Raw genomic sequence first — 15,890 nt, 5'->3', positions numbered from 1 at the left:
GCAACTACTACTGACCTATCTGATTACTGGTATGCCCTCCTACATTTAAAAGCTGATGCACAGCCAGATTTTGTCCATTTGCGCCTATATTCAAATATATCACAGCAGCTGTGATAATACTCCAGAAGGCCTACAACGTGCAGCTGGCTCGAGCTGTACCGAAACTCTGGATCTCTTTGCCATCTGGAAAGAAGCATTGGTGCAGAAAGTTCTTGCGGCCAGCCATCAGAATGAAGACCTTTTTGTGGACATTGCCACAACCGGGACACCAAACAGTTCTGGATAAAGATCAAACAAGGAGGAGGGCTTCTACAATAAAATGAGGAAAAAATCCAGTAGGGGATATGTAACCTGTCCATTTTTTGAGGAGCTGGACAGGATTTTGCATAATGACGTGACCACCCAACCCAGAAAACTTGTGGAGCTGCAGCCACTGTTCCCCTCCATTAGCAAAGAATAATCAGCACAACTCATCTGAAGGTGAGCACAAGGAGAACCCAGTTCCTGCCCTGCAACAAACAACCCCAATTCCCAGGCAGCAACCCAGACAGGTGCCGAGGACCTTGAAATTTAAGGTTTGATTTATTGTGCTGTACTGCCATGCTAACTTCTCTCCCAGGTGTCCATGGCTACAGCCATTGTAGGTGGTTGTGACCTAACATTCCAGCCTCTCTCCCTCCATTGCCCCATGCTGTCCATTTGCTTCCGCCCTCCATGTGTACCTTTCCAAAATGATGGTTATTTCAGTGGTGCAGTTGGCCTACATCTCATGCTAAAGCCCAGACTACTGATCGTCTTTTGGGTTACTCTGGAGAAGGCATTTGCTCACTTACCTATTTTTCTTTCCCCTTCCTTCAGCTGTCCTGTCTGGTGAACATCCCCCCACTCCAAAACCCCATTCGCCAGCTCCAAATGTCTGCCATGGCCTCTACCCTATTCTCTTCCATGCGAGATTCACATAATGAAAACATTATTTTGTGTGAAAGGCAAAAGTATACAGAGACAGTGGTTACAGAAAAGGCAATTTGGTTACTGTTCTCACTTTCTGAGAGGTAGAGATGGATATTTCAGGCCTGGATCTTGCAAGCCAGGTACAAATACCAAATATTATAAGACTTGTGATTAAAATTGCTAGGATAGTTATGCTGTGGAAACCACCGAATTGAAGAGTGGGGCGCAGTCAGAATAGTAGTATAAGAGTTGGGAACAGCAGTGTCCTCCCACGCGCTGCTGGGGAGTCTTGTATATCTAGGCGTCAGACTCTGGCAGATTCCCCTCCTTTAGAGACCTGGGCTAGGGCAGGAAGCACAGGAACTCCGAGTGTGGAGCCAGCCACAGAAATACGTTCTCCTTTGTACCTTTGTGCAATACTCCTTCCTCAGCTGCACCTTGAATCTGTCCCACAGCCTAAATATATATTATTCTTCTAGTGCAAACTGATATAGCAAAATTACATTAATAGGTATCAAACAAATGTGTTTGGCCAAAAAGTTACACATTTAAATGCTTCAACCACCTTAGAGATCATTTGATTTTTCTATACTAATTTATGGACATAAAATACAGATCCAGCAATAGTATAGCGCTTGGCAGGTTGCAATAAACTTCAGTGCCCAAAAGCACACTTAGATGGTATTCCTCAAAATAAGCCATTACTTTCCTCTATCTTCAGTAATAAAAATACACTGTAAAAAGGAAATGCTATATAGAATGACTTGCATTAGTGCAGTGGCGTTAGGCCTCCATTATTTCAGGGCTGAAAAATGCATCAGATGCGACTAAGCAGGGGGCTAAAATAAGCCAAAGATAAAGGGCAGGATGGGTGGCCTTAGTGCAGAGACAAAGACCAGACTAGCCACTGTACACTACTGTGAAAGTTCAAATTGCAGGAATTCCCAATGGGATATTGCACCCACGCTTGGAGGCACCATCTCTTCTGTTTGTATGTGGCTGATAAACTTGGAGCTCTTCCCGCTACTTGTGAGGAATTCTCTCTGCCAATTCAAGTTGGAGTCTCCCAGTTATTGGGCAAAGAGGGCAGGATTGAGCATTCGAAAATCACAAGTCAAAACCCCAAATGCATTATTTTTTGTTAAATCTAATGATTTTTTTGAACTTGGCTTCTGGTTTTTGAGCGTTTAGGGGTCATGTTTTCCAGCATTTCTGTGCAACCAGTGAGGCTAGGGAACTAAGTTTGAAAGTCAAGTTTCTCATGTAATCATGTGACTACAGGAGTTGAAACTGTAAGAATAACACTAGATATTGTGAAACTAATGATATAATCATGAGAGTCAGCAGCATGGAGAAAGGGATCTCTGTTAATTTATGCTTTCCTAACCTAGACCCAACCTCTCCCTTTTCTAGTCACCATCAGCCCAGTCCATCCCACTAGTAGGCAACACATTACAATGAGACAGTCGTGCACTTCTCCCTGGCCCCATTCTCTTCTTGCAAGGCATTACTTCTGTGGCTGATATAAGCTAGGACTAACCCCTTCCCCTCTAACTCATAGCTCACTTTTCTCTGCTTAGGTCCTCCTCTTTACACACCCTGCTCTCTAAGGAGAAACTCATTTCTACTGTTCTGCTTGGCCCCTACCTCACTGCTATCCCTCAAGCAGCTGAATTATTTGTTCCACATCCTCTTCAGCTGCCCTCCCCTTCTACCTGGCAAATCTATAAGATAGTGCCTAACATCACTCAACCTACCCTCAACTAGCTGGCAGAAAACCTGACACTTTTATTAGCCTAGATAGCACTTCTATTTGTCCCAGGTTTCTGAACAATAAGATTTCCCCCCCCCCCCACGACTGGTCACTGATAAGGCAATGAATGCCAGACCTGCTGAGGAAATTATGATGGATTTTGCTTAGCATATCAGCAAATATCAGAAAGTGACCGTGAAGAGGGTTGGAGAAAGTCAGGGAGTTATTAGATAAACCTTTAAAATAGTTCATGGCCAGTTCAGGGTTTGGATTGAGAATGTCTTCATTTTTTTTCTGGTTTAGTTGGTCTATTCTTATGAGTTTGCTAAAAAGAAATTCACTTAGTTACTAGTAGAGTTGATTTTAAAAAAATTGGTATTTCCATCCTGTAGGATATTCCAATATTTTGACATTTTGTTTTCATCCCAAATCAGTATGAGAAGTCAAAATAGCTAATTTTTTTGTGGAGCTTAAAATTTGGAAAAAGATTTGGAAATATTGAAATATTTCAGTTTTTACTTGATACAACATTGAAATGTGTCTCTGAGTGCTGTGGTGCTGCCTGGAAGTTCTCTTAATCTCCCATGATATCCCACAATGGCTCAACTAAATAGAAGACTGGTGCATTTTGGGAGATGTGGTCCAGTCAGGGAACCCAGCCCACAGAGAAGAATGGGCTCATGATGCACCTGAACTATAACTCCCATGAGGCACTACAGCAGTTCAGGTGGATGCAGTTCAATGTTGAGTCTTGCTGAAATGAAACATTTTGATGTAGTTCAATGAACGATAATATTTTGATTTGGGTTGGCCCCACTTAAATGGAAAATCAAAATTGTTGGGAAATTCAGTTTTCCAGTGGAAAAAATTTGCATAAACTGTATTTTCAATCAAGAAAATATTTTGATGGAAAAAATCCATTAGAGAGAGACCTCTGCCAGATCATTCTTACATGTTCTATTTAGTATCTGCATCTTGACTTCCTCCACAGAGAGGTTGAAAATCTGCCTCACTTAATTATAAGAGAGACTGTAAAAGATGTTGCATTTCAGTAGCACTTCCAGAGGTCAGCATTCATGTTTCAGCAGAAAGTGGTTTTGGTTCTTATTTTCCGGCTCCGAGGGGATGTGGGCGTTATTGCTGGAGGAACCTGGACAGGGCTGGATTTCCAGAGCTCCCCAGAATTCAGGTGTCTAGTTTGTCATGCTGTGTGGAGTGGCTCACAACTGAGAGTGCCTACCTCAGGTCAGACTGTCAGAAAACACAGCAGACATCCCAAGATGGTGGTATTTTCTATAATTAGATTTCACCAAGCCAGTAACAAATTTGAATTCCTGGATCACTATGCCAGTCTTACCATAAAGTCACAGACAGTCTCCTTAGGTGCTCCAGTCTATCTTGCCACCCAGACAAACTGGACTTTGTGGTAAAAGGAAACTTATACAAAAGCATCAGGTTGCTCCCAGTCCCAAGAGACCTTTCACTTGCTCCAGATCAATTGGTACTCTATATCTTACACCAAAGACAAGGCTGGTAACTAATTCTAGAGTAAACTAACTAAAGGTTTTTAGTTAAGAAAAGGAAATGAGAGTTATGGAGAGGTTAAAGCAGATACAATAAATGCACAGATGAGTCACATTTTGTAATGCCAAATGGTGGCAGTGATGTAATAAACTGCCAATTTTTCCAAAGTCTTTTCAGGGTCCACAGGTTGTCTCTGGGGATCTCCGCTTTGCATTTCATACACTTCCCTGTAAGACTGCAAATAGTGTAGAGATTCAGGATCCTTCCTTGAATCCACACTTCTCACTTCTTCTCACAGAAAACAAACTGACAGTGTCACTGCCCACATGCCCTTTCCTTTGATGATGGAGTGAGGAATGCATTTGGAGTCTTTGACCTCCCATCATCACACACAATGATCACTTACTTTGAAATTAGCACTTTGCTATTAAAGTTCTTTGTTTACATTCCACCAGGCTTCTTTCTCATTGGATGAGTTATTTAGTTACAGGGGTACACACGATGTAAATGTTTGCTACTACGTTATAACGGGATAAAGATAAGTGAAAACAATGCCTGTAACATCCCACTAGTTTTCATGCTGGCTTGTGGCAGGGTAGTGACCTAAGGGTGTTTTAAAGAAGAAAGAGAATGGCCCTGCACAGCTTGCCTACACAAGAATGAGCATTATCTGTGGGTGGAACTGAATTGTCAGCTAAAGAAAATAAAATGCTAATCAAGTCTTATTTGTGCAAGTGCAATCAGCCTGTGATACTACTAGTCCTTGCCACAGTCTTAGGTGCTATGCAGGTCAACTGCCTTCCCAGTAACAACTGCACCTCACAGAGGAAGGGTACTGGTGGGATAAGAAGCTGAAGGAACCTGCTATTCAGGGCTTCCTGCCAGTTCTGCTACCATGACACTAAGATAGTCTGGCCAAAATTTTCAGGCTTGACTAGTGATTTTGGATGCCTCAGTTTTTAGTTGCCAAACTTGAGACACCTTGAAAAAGCCTGACTGGAAAAAAGTGCTGAACATCCATTCAAGTCCAGTCCCAAGTTGGGCACCCACAGTAACTAGTCACTTGAAAATCTTGCTCTTCATTCTTATCCTGTGAGATAGCAGTTGTCACATTGAAATAACTGCAAAAAGAAAAGGAGTACTTGTGGCACCTTAGAGACAAACAAACTTATTTGAGCATAAGCTTTCGTGAGCTACAGCTCACTTCATCAGATGCTTTTTGGAGAGGCATCTTTTTTCTGGGAGTCTGTCTCGCTAACTCTGGATATTTCTATAGCACATATCACTTTGGAATACAAGTGTTTGAAAGGGGGAATAGCTTGGGGCATGAGAGTTGGAGCTCCTGCAGAGAAGAAAGGGGGCTGTGGCCATTGGTCTATTTGCTTTCTTGCTCCACATGCAACATCTGGAGTTTGAAACTGAATTGTTCCACATTCTTGTCTCATTTTGGATTGCTGGCCTGGGAGGCTAAATACTGGCTTGGAGTAAGCCTCAAATCCCTCTTGACATATGAAATAGATTGTTAGTGCTATTATTATTAGAAATTAATGAATTGGGAATGAGGTGAGGAAGAGATTAGACAACTTGCCCAAAGTCCTACTGCAAAGCTGGAGCAGAGCCCAGGACTTCTGACCAACCACATGAATGTATTCCCTCTCAGAATGGGCATAATATAGATGGCTTCAGTACAAGTCCTTCCAGATGGGCGAAGTTCATGCAATGCATGGCAAATCCTAGCTAATGGCTTTGCGTCTAGTATCTACTTACAAGGAAGACTTGACCACTATTTTAGCATCTTTACAGCTGAAAAGTGGTTGCATTCTTTTCCAAATTGGGTGGTTAGAGGACTCCAGGGCCCTCTGTCAGTCTAAAAAACAAAAACTCAGCATTGTTGGGCAAGGAGAAAAAGGCAAGTGCCAAGGGACTGCTAGGAAAAACATTTTAACAGTTAAGGTTTTATAGCCACTCGAGGACTGGGGAAAAGAGAACCTGAAAAAATATATTGTTTTTATATTGTTACTTTAAAGGCTTATGTTTAAATATAAATGCCTTAACGACTCTGCATGGACAACAGCTGTGCCAAGTGAGAATGGTGTAGCTCCTTGGATTGATCACTGCTATCCAGCGGCATGTCACATAGTGCCCCTCAAAGGAGTTGTTTATCTCAGTCGCAGCCTAGAGACATGAGTGTCCCCTCCCACATACAGACAAGTTAGTATGTCATGTTAGAAAAACCTATATTTTAGTTCACATTTGAGGTTTTAGAGCTCTCTAGAGCAACAGATCTTTTTAATGCTGTGAATTACTGCTTTTTCACCTATTTTTATGACAAATATCCTCAATACTTTTAATAACTTGCATAAATTTATATAGCGGCATCTGTATTTTTTCTGGTGAAATTTAGTCAGCTAGTCTGACTGAAATAGTGGGGATATTTATGCTGAGGATGAGCTGCACTGTAATAGATTAGAGGGTTGGGTATAGAAAGGAGTTTATTTTTATGTGGAAAACTGGTAGACTAGTGCTGAGATTTTAAAATCACTGTAAACATTTCTCTATATTAAAATAGTATATCAGGTTTATACCGTATAAAAGTTCTAAGGTATTTTAGTATTTTATTAATCCTTTTGAGGTTTTCAAGGCTGCTACAAACAGGAAGAAACTTGTTTGTTTGGAGGAATCTGATAAATAATTTTAAATTAAAGATCATGATTGTTTCAGTCTCATATGCAGAAGGTTATGTAGGAATAAGTATTTTGCATGTCTGCAACACTTGTAATCCAGGGACCTCAAAGTTATTTGCAACCATTAATATGCTTAGCCTCACAATGACTCTTAGTGATATCTTAAGTATTATACCCATTTTATAGGCGGAGTTTAAGGAGGTGTGTAGAGGTTCTGACCCAGCCATGGTGTCTCAGAAAGTCAGGAGCAGAACTGGGAGTAGAACCTGGAAATCATGATTTCCATTCCTCTGCTCTAACAACTGCTACTTCTGATACCTAAAAAATTATTAGAGGGGTAGCCCTGTTAGTCTAGATCTGTAAAAGTGGCAAAGAAGACTCTGCCGCTAAAAAACGATGTCCTTCATTATCTCTGCTAGTAGGGCCACTGTTAACTCACCAGAATTGAGTCACTAAGCATACTGGGCCATCTCATTCTGAGAGGCGCAAAATACAGAAGTACTTGTGCAATAACTCACTTAGCGTAAATCTCTTGCTGCACTGAAGTCTCGCAGAGGGGTTTGTACAAAGAAATGTGTAATTACATAGTCTATCAATACCCCAGACAACACTGTGAAGGTAACATAAGAGTAAAACTCAAAAGTAGCATGAAAATTCTCCACGCATTGGTCATAATCAATATTCACCAGTAAAGAAAATGGAGAAAAATAATGTTTTTGTTTGTAATATCAAAGGAAAACCTGTCTGTGCTTAGTACAGTGAAAATATTATTCAAGTTTATCTCTACTTGAAGTTTATCTCTATAATTCTGAAACCTTGAGTTATCTATTACACAAAAATTGTTTCATATAATTTACAGATGGCTATGGGCTGCTTGAAGTCTTGCACTGGAATTTTCCACATTTTTCTGTTTTATTCAATTTTAAATTGACATTTATTTTTCAGATACTATCACTCTCATTCTCTCTTCCTTACTTCCTGATTCAGTCACCCTCCAGTATAAACCAGATAGCTTTAGTGAGTAATTCCTCCACTCTGTTTTTTTTTTTTCACATGAAAATTGCCTTTACTTGGGATGTAATTTTTCAGAATAGAACACTTGATTTATTGGCATTCTCTGGCTGATAGGCACGTGAATGCTTAGACTGACACAGAGAATCCAGTTTTCAAAAGGAATGTTTTAAATGCATAGCAGATCATTTTAATCTTCAAAATAATTAAAACACCTGTTTAATTGGGGATTGTCTTGGAGTTTTAGACCTAAACCTGCAAGTTGATCCATGGCAGCAGACTTCTGCCCCCATGTTTAGCCCCAGTGAAAGTCCGTATTGGTCTAAAGGTCCACCCATTCAGATTAGTTCCTCAGATCAAAGCCCTGGTATCAGAGTTTAATGTGGACATGGTGGTGTTCCCAGAACCCCCTGATACTTGTCCAGATTTTCAGAAAGTAATATATGAGCATCAGACTCTGCTCAGTTCTGCTCTTTTAAGTCTATATAAGAAGCTGATAAACAGAAAGAATCCAGAGGCATCTCTCAGCAAACATGGAGTTGCCTGCCCAATAACATTTTAAATCAAACAGTACCAGCCAGTACTAAATGGAGGTGAAAGCACCAGTCTTTATAACTAGGCATTGTATGTTCCCAAATGAATTTACCAGTTCTAAAAAAGCTACTGCAGCATTTCTGCCAGGGAGTGCTTTGATAAGGAGAAATAACAAAGGAATGCATTTCTTTTGATACCTGGGATCCTGACTATTGAACATGCATCTTTCGGAACTTCTTTTTAGTAGGGTGAGAAAGAACCTTACAAAAATTAAGAGACTTATTGAGGAGCATTATTCTTAGAAGCTGTGTGTGCAGAATTCACTTGGCTCCCCAATATAATATAATATAATATAATATAATATAATATAATATAATATAATATAATATAATATAATACTAAGGAAAGAAAAACCATTAATTTACTAATACAATAGATGACTCTCATTCTAAGCAAGGATGGCCTTTTTCTAGGCTTACCTTTCTAAAAGTATCTTTGAAATATTGTATTTGTCTTTCAAGGCAAAATAACTTTTTGCATCATAGAAAGATTGGCTTCCATTTCTGTTATTAACTCGCAATTGATTTCAGTACATAAATTAGTGGTACTCCACCTTGAAGAGAGGGAGAGCTACTTCAGCAGTGAATGGCATCACAGAGGGAGAAAAAATAATCCCCTCACTATATCATGATGATGCTCTGCAAATGTAGTTGTTGTGCATCACAATGTGCTGATATATCACAATTAAAAAAAAAAAAAGCGCAATCCACTGCCAGGATGTAGCAGTTATTTTCTGCTCTTCTACGGTGCCATTTGATACAATCAATAGATCATCTTTCTGGCCCTTAGCACACTCTCTCAGCCTCCTTTTTTCAGGCTCTGGGTGGGGGGAAAAAAGAGAAGAAAGTTATTTCTCTTCATAACAGTGAGAGAGATTTGATCCAGTATGGTTTTTGGTACAGTATTTTTACAGGAACAACTGTCCAGACCTGTAATACTGAAGGCAAATGATTTGCTGCTTGAGATGGTATAATGAGCTCTGTGGACCAATGCCCTCTTACTTTGGTTCACACAATTTCATTGGTGTGCTGGGGGTTATATAACTAAATTTAGACCAATTGCATGCTATGCATGCATGTTATATTACTAGACACTAGGAAGTATCATAGCTGGCAAGTTTCTGGCCTGGCTCAAAGGTCACCTTATGTGGTGTGATGTGACACATACAAATAGTGAATTCTGACTCCCCTGTATGAACCCTGTATTGAGCCTAGTCCATTTTCAAATGACGCTGCTGGTGATCACATGCAGCACAAAATACAATCCTTCACCAAAGCAATAAACAAGAGCTCCTGTTAACCTTTTTGTGAACTTAGTTGAGTGGTAGTTGTAGTAGTGTGTACATTGCCACTGGTTTGGGTAAAATTAAAGAGGAAGATAAAATAGCTAAAATTGACACATGAAGGCCAGGTTCTGTCATCTTTGCCCCCTTGTTGAATAGTATTTTACACTGCAAATAATCCCATTGATTTTGATGATAATTAGGACCCTACCAAATTCACAGCCATGAAAAGTGTCACGGATCGTGAAATATAGTCTCCCCTGTGCAATCTGGCTATTGTAGGGGGGTTGCAATATAGCCCTCTTACTTCTGTGGTGCCTTCAGAGCTGGGTGGCCAGAGAGCAGTGGCTGCTGGATGGGCGGGCACCCAGTTCTGAAGGCAGTGCCGCCATCAGCAGCAGCACAGAAGTGAGGGTGGCATGATATGGGGGGGGCATCATTTTTTGGGGAGATGCAGGGCCAGCCGTATGGTTGGGCACTGTGGTTGCTTCTGACACACACACACACAGCTAGTCCAAGGCCCCTTTAACTTCTGAGCATTGGGGAGGAGCAGGGTTTGGGGCACCCTGGCCAGAGGCTCCTACCATGTGCCAGGCTCCAGCTGCTAGTCTTGGCCAGGCTGTGGAGGGACAGGACTTCCTTTTCCTCTGCATTGGCCACTCCCAGGGCTGGTCAGACCCACCTCTGGTGCTGGCGTAGAAGTAAGGGTGACAATACCATACCATGCCACCTTCACTTCTGCGCTGCTCCCTTCAGAGCTTGCCTCACAGCCAGCAGTCACCACTCTCTAGCTGCCAGTAGCAGTGCAGAAGTAAGGGTGGCAATACTGTGAACCCCCTACAATAGCCTTGCAACTCCCCTAACGTCCCCTTTTTGGGTCAGGATCCCCACAGTTACAACACCTTAAATTTCACGGTTTCAGATATTTAAATCTGCAATTTTATGATTTTTAACATCTTATGACCGTGAAATTTACCAAAATGGACTATGAATTTGGTAGGGCCCTAATGATAATAGTACATAGTACTTTTCATTTGTAAATCTCCAAAATAGGTAAGTATCATTATCCCTATTTTATAGATAAGGAAATCGGGGCACAGAGAGGCAAAGTGTTTTGCCCAAGGTCACCCAGCGGGTCAGAGATAGGGTAGGAAATAGAATACAATTCTCCTGAGTCCCTGTCCATGGCCACTCTCCTCTTTGATTTCATTGGCACTGCACGTGGAGTAACAACCACCTTTAGGAGGCCATACTGTTACTCCTAGTAGCAGCCAGCTGTCCCAAGGCTTGGCTTCTCCTCGCTCCACAGTTTTTGTTTTTTAAAAAGGGTCTATATTATAGATTCCAAGGCTAGAATGGACCACTGTGATCATATAGTCTGACCTTCTGTATAACATAGGCCTTAGAACTTCCCCAACATAACTCCTAGAGCATATCGTTTAAAAAAAATCAATCCTGATTTAAAAATTGTCAGAGATGGAGAATCCACCATGACCTTTGGAAAGTTGTTCCAATAGTTAATTACTGTCACTATTAAAAATGTACATCTTATTTCTAGTCTGAATTTGTCTAGCTTCAGTTTCCATCTGTTTGATCGTGTTATACCTTTCTCTGATAGATTGGAAAGCCCACTATTAAATGAGGGTCTGTGCAAGAATGATACCAGCTACTAGGACATGGTAGTCTGGCCTGGTGGTCAGGATGGTGTTCAGGAGCCAGAGGGCAATGTGCAAGTTTGAGACTAGGAGTCCGAGCTAGAAGTTGGAGCCATGGTCAGACAGGAAACAGGAGTAAGGTGACCAGACAGCAAGTGTGAAAAATCGGGATGGGGTAATAGGACCCTCCATAAGAAAAAGCCCCAAATATCAGGACTGTCCCTGTAAAATCGGGACATCTGGTCACCCTAAACAGGAGCCAAAGGTCAGCGCTGAGTTGGGAGCCAAAGAGCCACAGTCTAGGATCGGAGCCAGGGCAGGCAGAAATCATGGCAACAGGATTCAGGGACTGGAACAAGGCCAAGGGTAGAAGCTAGAAAGAGGACAAGGTCAGAGTCATGAACCCAGGACTAGGCCAAGAGTCAGGTAGTGGAGAGTAGGGTCTGTAGCAGCCAGGATCCACCTTGTTACACAGACAACTTCCTTTGTCTCTTTCTGGCTTAAATAGTCTGGCACAATCGAGGACTCCAGAGCTCTTCCAATCAGGTCCCTGTGGGGTGGTTTCTTCAGTGGACTGTAAGGCCTCAGGGCTTCTGATTCTCGTGTCACTAATAGAGCCATCGGGTGGTGGCATGGATGTGGCAGTGGCCCATGGGCCCAGGTTCAGAACCTGTGCATCCTCAAACCATGTAGGTATTTATAGACTGTAATCAAGTCACCACTTAACCTTCTATTTGTTAAGCTAAATAGATTGAGCTCCTTGAGCCTATCTAGGGTTGCCAGGCATCCAGTTTTCAACCAGAATGCTTGGTTGAAAAGGGATCCTGACAGCTCTGGTCAGCGCTGCTGACTGGGCTGTTAAAAGTCTGGTCAGCAGGGCTAAGGCAGAATACCTGGCTCTGTGTGGCTCCCAGAAGTGGCTGGCATTTCCCTCCGGCTCCTAGGCAGAGGTGCAGCCATGGGGGCTCCATGTACTGCATCCGCCCCAAGCACTGGTTCCGAAGCTCCCAGTGGCTGGGAACTATGGCCAGTGGGAGCTGTGGGGGTGGTATCTGCAGATGGGGACAGCATGCAGAGCAACCTGGTTGCACCTCCGCCTAGGACCTGGAAGGAAATGCTGGCTACTTCCAGGAGCCATCTGAGGTATGTGCTGCCCAGAGCCTGCACCCTGAACTCCCTCCTCCATCCCAACCCTCTGCCCCAGCCCTGAGCCCCCTCCCACACCCAAACTCCCTCCCAGACCCCACACTCCAAACCCCTCAGTCCCAGCCCGGAGCCCTCATCCCCAGCCCCCCCCAGAACCCTCAGGTGGAACCCTCACCCCCCCCAACTCCCTGCCCCAGCCCAAAGCCCACACTCCAAACCCCTCATTTCTGCCCCCAGACCAGAGTCCGCACTTCCATCCAGAGGCCTCACCCTGTCCCACACCCCAATCCTCTGCCCAGCCCGGTGAAAATGAGCAAGAGGGCGGGCGAGAATGAGCAACTGAAGGAGTGGGGATGGAGTGAGCAGGGGGTGGGGCCTCAGAGAATGGTAGCATATGGGCAGGGCCTCAGAGAAGGGGTGGTGCAGGGGCCGGGGCAAAGGTGTTCAGTTTTCTGCATTCAGAATGTTGCCAACCCTAAGCCTATCACTTAAGAGATGTTGTCTAATTATTTATTCATTCTCATAGCTCTTCTCTGAACCATCTCCAATTTATCAACATCCTTCTTGAATTGTGGACACCAGAACTGGATACAGTATTCCAATAATGGTGGCACTAGTGTCAAATACAGAGATTAAATAACTTCTCCTCTTGAAAAAAGAAAAGGAGTACTTGTGGCACCTTAGAGACTAACAAATTTATTAGATCATAAGCTTTCGTGAGCTACAGCTCACTTCATCGGATGCATCGGAATGCATCCGATGAAGTGAGCTGTAGCTCACGAAAGCTTATGCTCTAATAAATTTGTTAGTCTCTAAGGTGCCACAAGTACTCCTTTTCTTTTTGCGAATACAGACTAACACGGCTGCTACTCTGAAACTTCTCCTCTTGAGATTCCCTTGTTTATGCCTCCCAGGATCGCATTAGCCCTTTTGGCCACAGTGTTGCCTTAGGAGCTCATAGTCAACTGATTATCCATGATGCCCAAATCTTTTTCAGAGTCACTGCTTCCCAGAATAGAGTCCCCCATCCTGTAAGTATGGCCTGTATTCTTTGTTTCTACATGTATACACTGTCATATTAAAATAAACATTGGTTGCTTGTGCCTAGCTTATTCAAGTGATACAAATTGCTCTGTATTAGTGACCTGTACTCGCTTATTTACTGTGCTTACAGTTTTTGTATCACCTGCAAAGTTTTTCTTCCAGGTCAATAATAAAAATTTAAAATATCATTTGGCCAAGTATCAATCCCTGCAGGACCCCACTTAAAATACATGTTTAATGATGATTCTTTGTTTACAATTATATGTTGAGACCTCTCAGTTAGCCAACTTTTCAGCCATTAAATATGTGCCATGTTAATTTTATGGCTTTCTAGTTTCTTAATCAAATTGTCAGGTGATGTCAAGTCACATGTCTTACAGAAGTCTAAGTTTATTGCAGCAATAATATTAACTTTATCAACCAAACTTCTTAGCTCTCTCACTCTCAAAAAAAGATAAGTAAGTTTGACATGATCCATTTTCCATCACCCATACTTATGGGCATTAATTTTATTGCCCTTCCCTAATTCTTTATTAATTGAGTTCTGTGTCAGCCACTCACTTATCTTGCCCATGATCGATGTCAGATTGACAGGCCTATAATTACTTGGATCATTGCATTTACACTAATAAAATATTGACAGAAGATTAGCTCTCTTCCAGTCTTCTGGAACTTTTCGGTGTACCAGGACTTACTGAAAATCAGCATTAATGGTCCAGTGCATTCCTCAGTCAGCTCTTTTAAAACTCTTGGATGCAATTTATCTGGACCTGCTGATCTAGAAATGTCTTACTTTAATAGTTCCTGTTTACCATTCTTCTAAGAAACTAGTGGAAGGGAAAGTGTGCTGTCCTATGGTATGACTATATCATGTTTTTACCACAAATACAGAACAGAAAAATGTATTGAACACTTCTGCTTTTTCTGCATTATTGACAATTCTACCATTTCTATCTAATAATGGACAAGTACCATTTAGGATTCTTTTTGTTTGTAATATACTTAAAAGAACTTCTTATTTCGCCTCTCTCTCCCTTACCTTACTTTACTTCCCATATCAATTTTCTACAATTACTAACTTCTGATTAATATACTGTCAACTTCCCTATTCTTTCATTTGTTATATTTTTGTATATCTGCTTTCACTTCCCCTCCATACCAGGTTGGTTTTTTAACCAATATGGCCTTCTTCCTGATGAAGTTGTGGCTTTTGGGGCATCTATTAATGTGTTCTGAAACCAGTCCCAGTTGTCATTCACATTTTTCTGATTAAATTCTTTCTCCCAGCTGATTTGGTCTTCCTCCCCAAATGTCTGTCATTATCACCAGTTCACCTCCAACAACTGTAGCTCTAACATAGACAAGGATTGAAGAAGATCAGTATTCAAAAAAGATCAATATCCAATTGGAAGTACAAGGCAAATCTAGCTAGGTGGAAGGAAATCAGTTAAATTTGAATTTAATGAGGACATGGAGGCTAATTCTACTATTTTGTGCAAGATCCAATTGGATCTTTAATTACCACAGTAATCTTGGCAGGATCTTGGCTTTGCTTGCATGCAGGATTTTTAAAAGAACTGGCAAAGGAATTCTCTGGATCATTACCGTCAATTTTTAATAAGTCTTGGAACCCTGGGGAAGTTCCAGAGGACTGGAGGAAAGCTAATGTTCCAATATTTAAAAGGTGCATATGAGATATAATTAATGCTAATCAACACAGATTTATGGAAAATAGATCCATCAAATTAATTTGATATCTTTTTTTTAAAAAAATGAGATTACAAGTTTGATCTAGAATGCAACATTTTCATTAAAAAACTATAATGATACAAAATCAACAATGCTCTCAGCCAGCAGCCTCCACCCTCAGGCCACCCAGCACTGAAAGTAGCGCCACCGCCACCATCAGTGCAGAAGTAAAGACATCAATACTGCAGCCCCCCTACAATAACCTTGCGACCCCCCCCACTTCTTTTTTGGGTAGGACACTACAATTACAACACCATGAAAATTCAGATTTAAATAACTGAAATTATGGCATTTATGATTTTTAAAATCCTATGACCATGAAATTGACCAGAATGGACTGTGAATTTGGTAGGGCCCTAGTTATACAGAAGGTTAAACTAGGTGGTCCTTTCTGTCTTTATAATCTATGAATCTGCTTCTCAGTCATCTGTGTGCCAAAATTAATCTACTTAGGCATTATTTAAAAAGACGACTGTAGCAGAGTGAGACCCACCGCC

General features: G+C 41.7%; 1 protein-coding gene across 1 annotated transcript in view; it reads left to right on the top strand.

Annotated features, from left to right (window-relative positions):
- DLG2 (discs large MAGUK scaffold protein 2) overlaps positions 1–15,890 on the top strand; it is a 1,500,569-nt gene that overhangs the window by 976,179 nt on the left and 508,500 nt on the right.

The sequence above is a fragment of the Dermochelys coriacea genome, chromosome 1, assembly GCF_009764565.3.
Source record: "Dermochelys coriacea isolate rDerCor1 chromosome 1, rDerCor1.pri.v4, whole genome shotgun sequence".
In the NCBI taxonomy this organism is placed as follows: domain Eukaryota; kingdom Metazoa; phylum Chordata; order Testudines; family Dermochelyidae; genus Dermochelys; species Dermochelys coriacea.
This window is presented reverse-complemented; position numbering and strand designations above follow the sequence as displayed.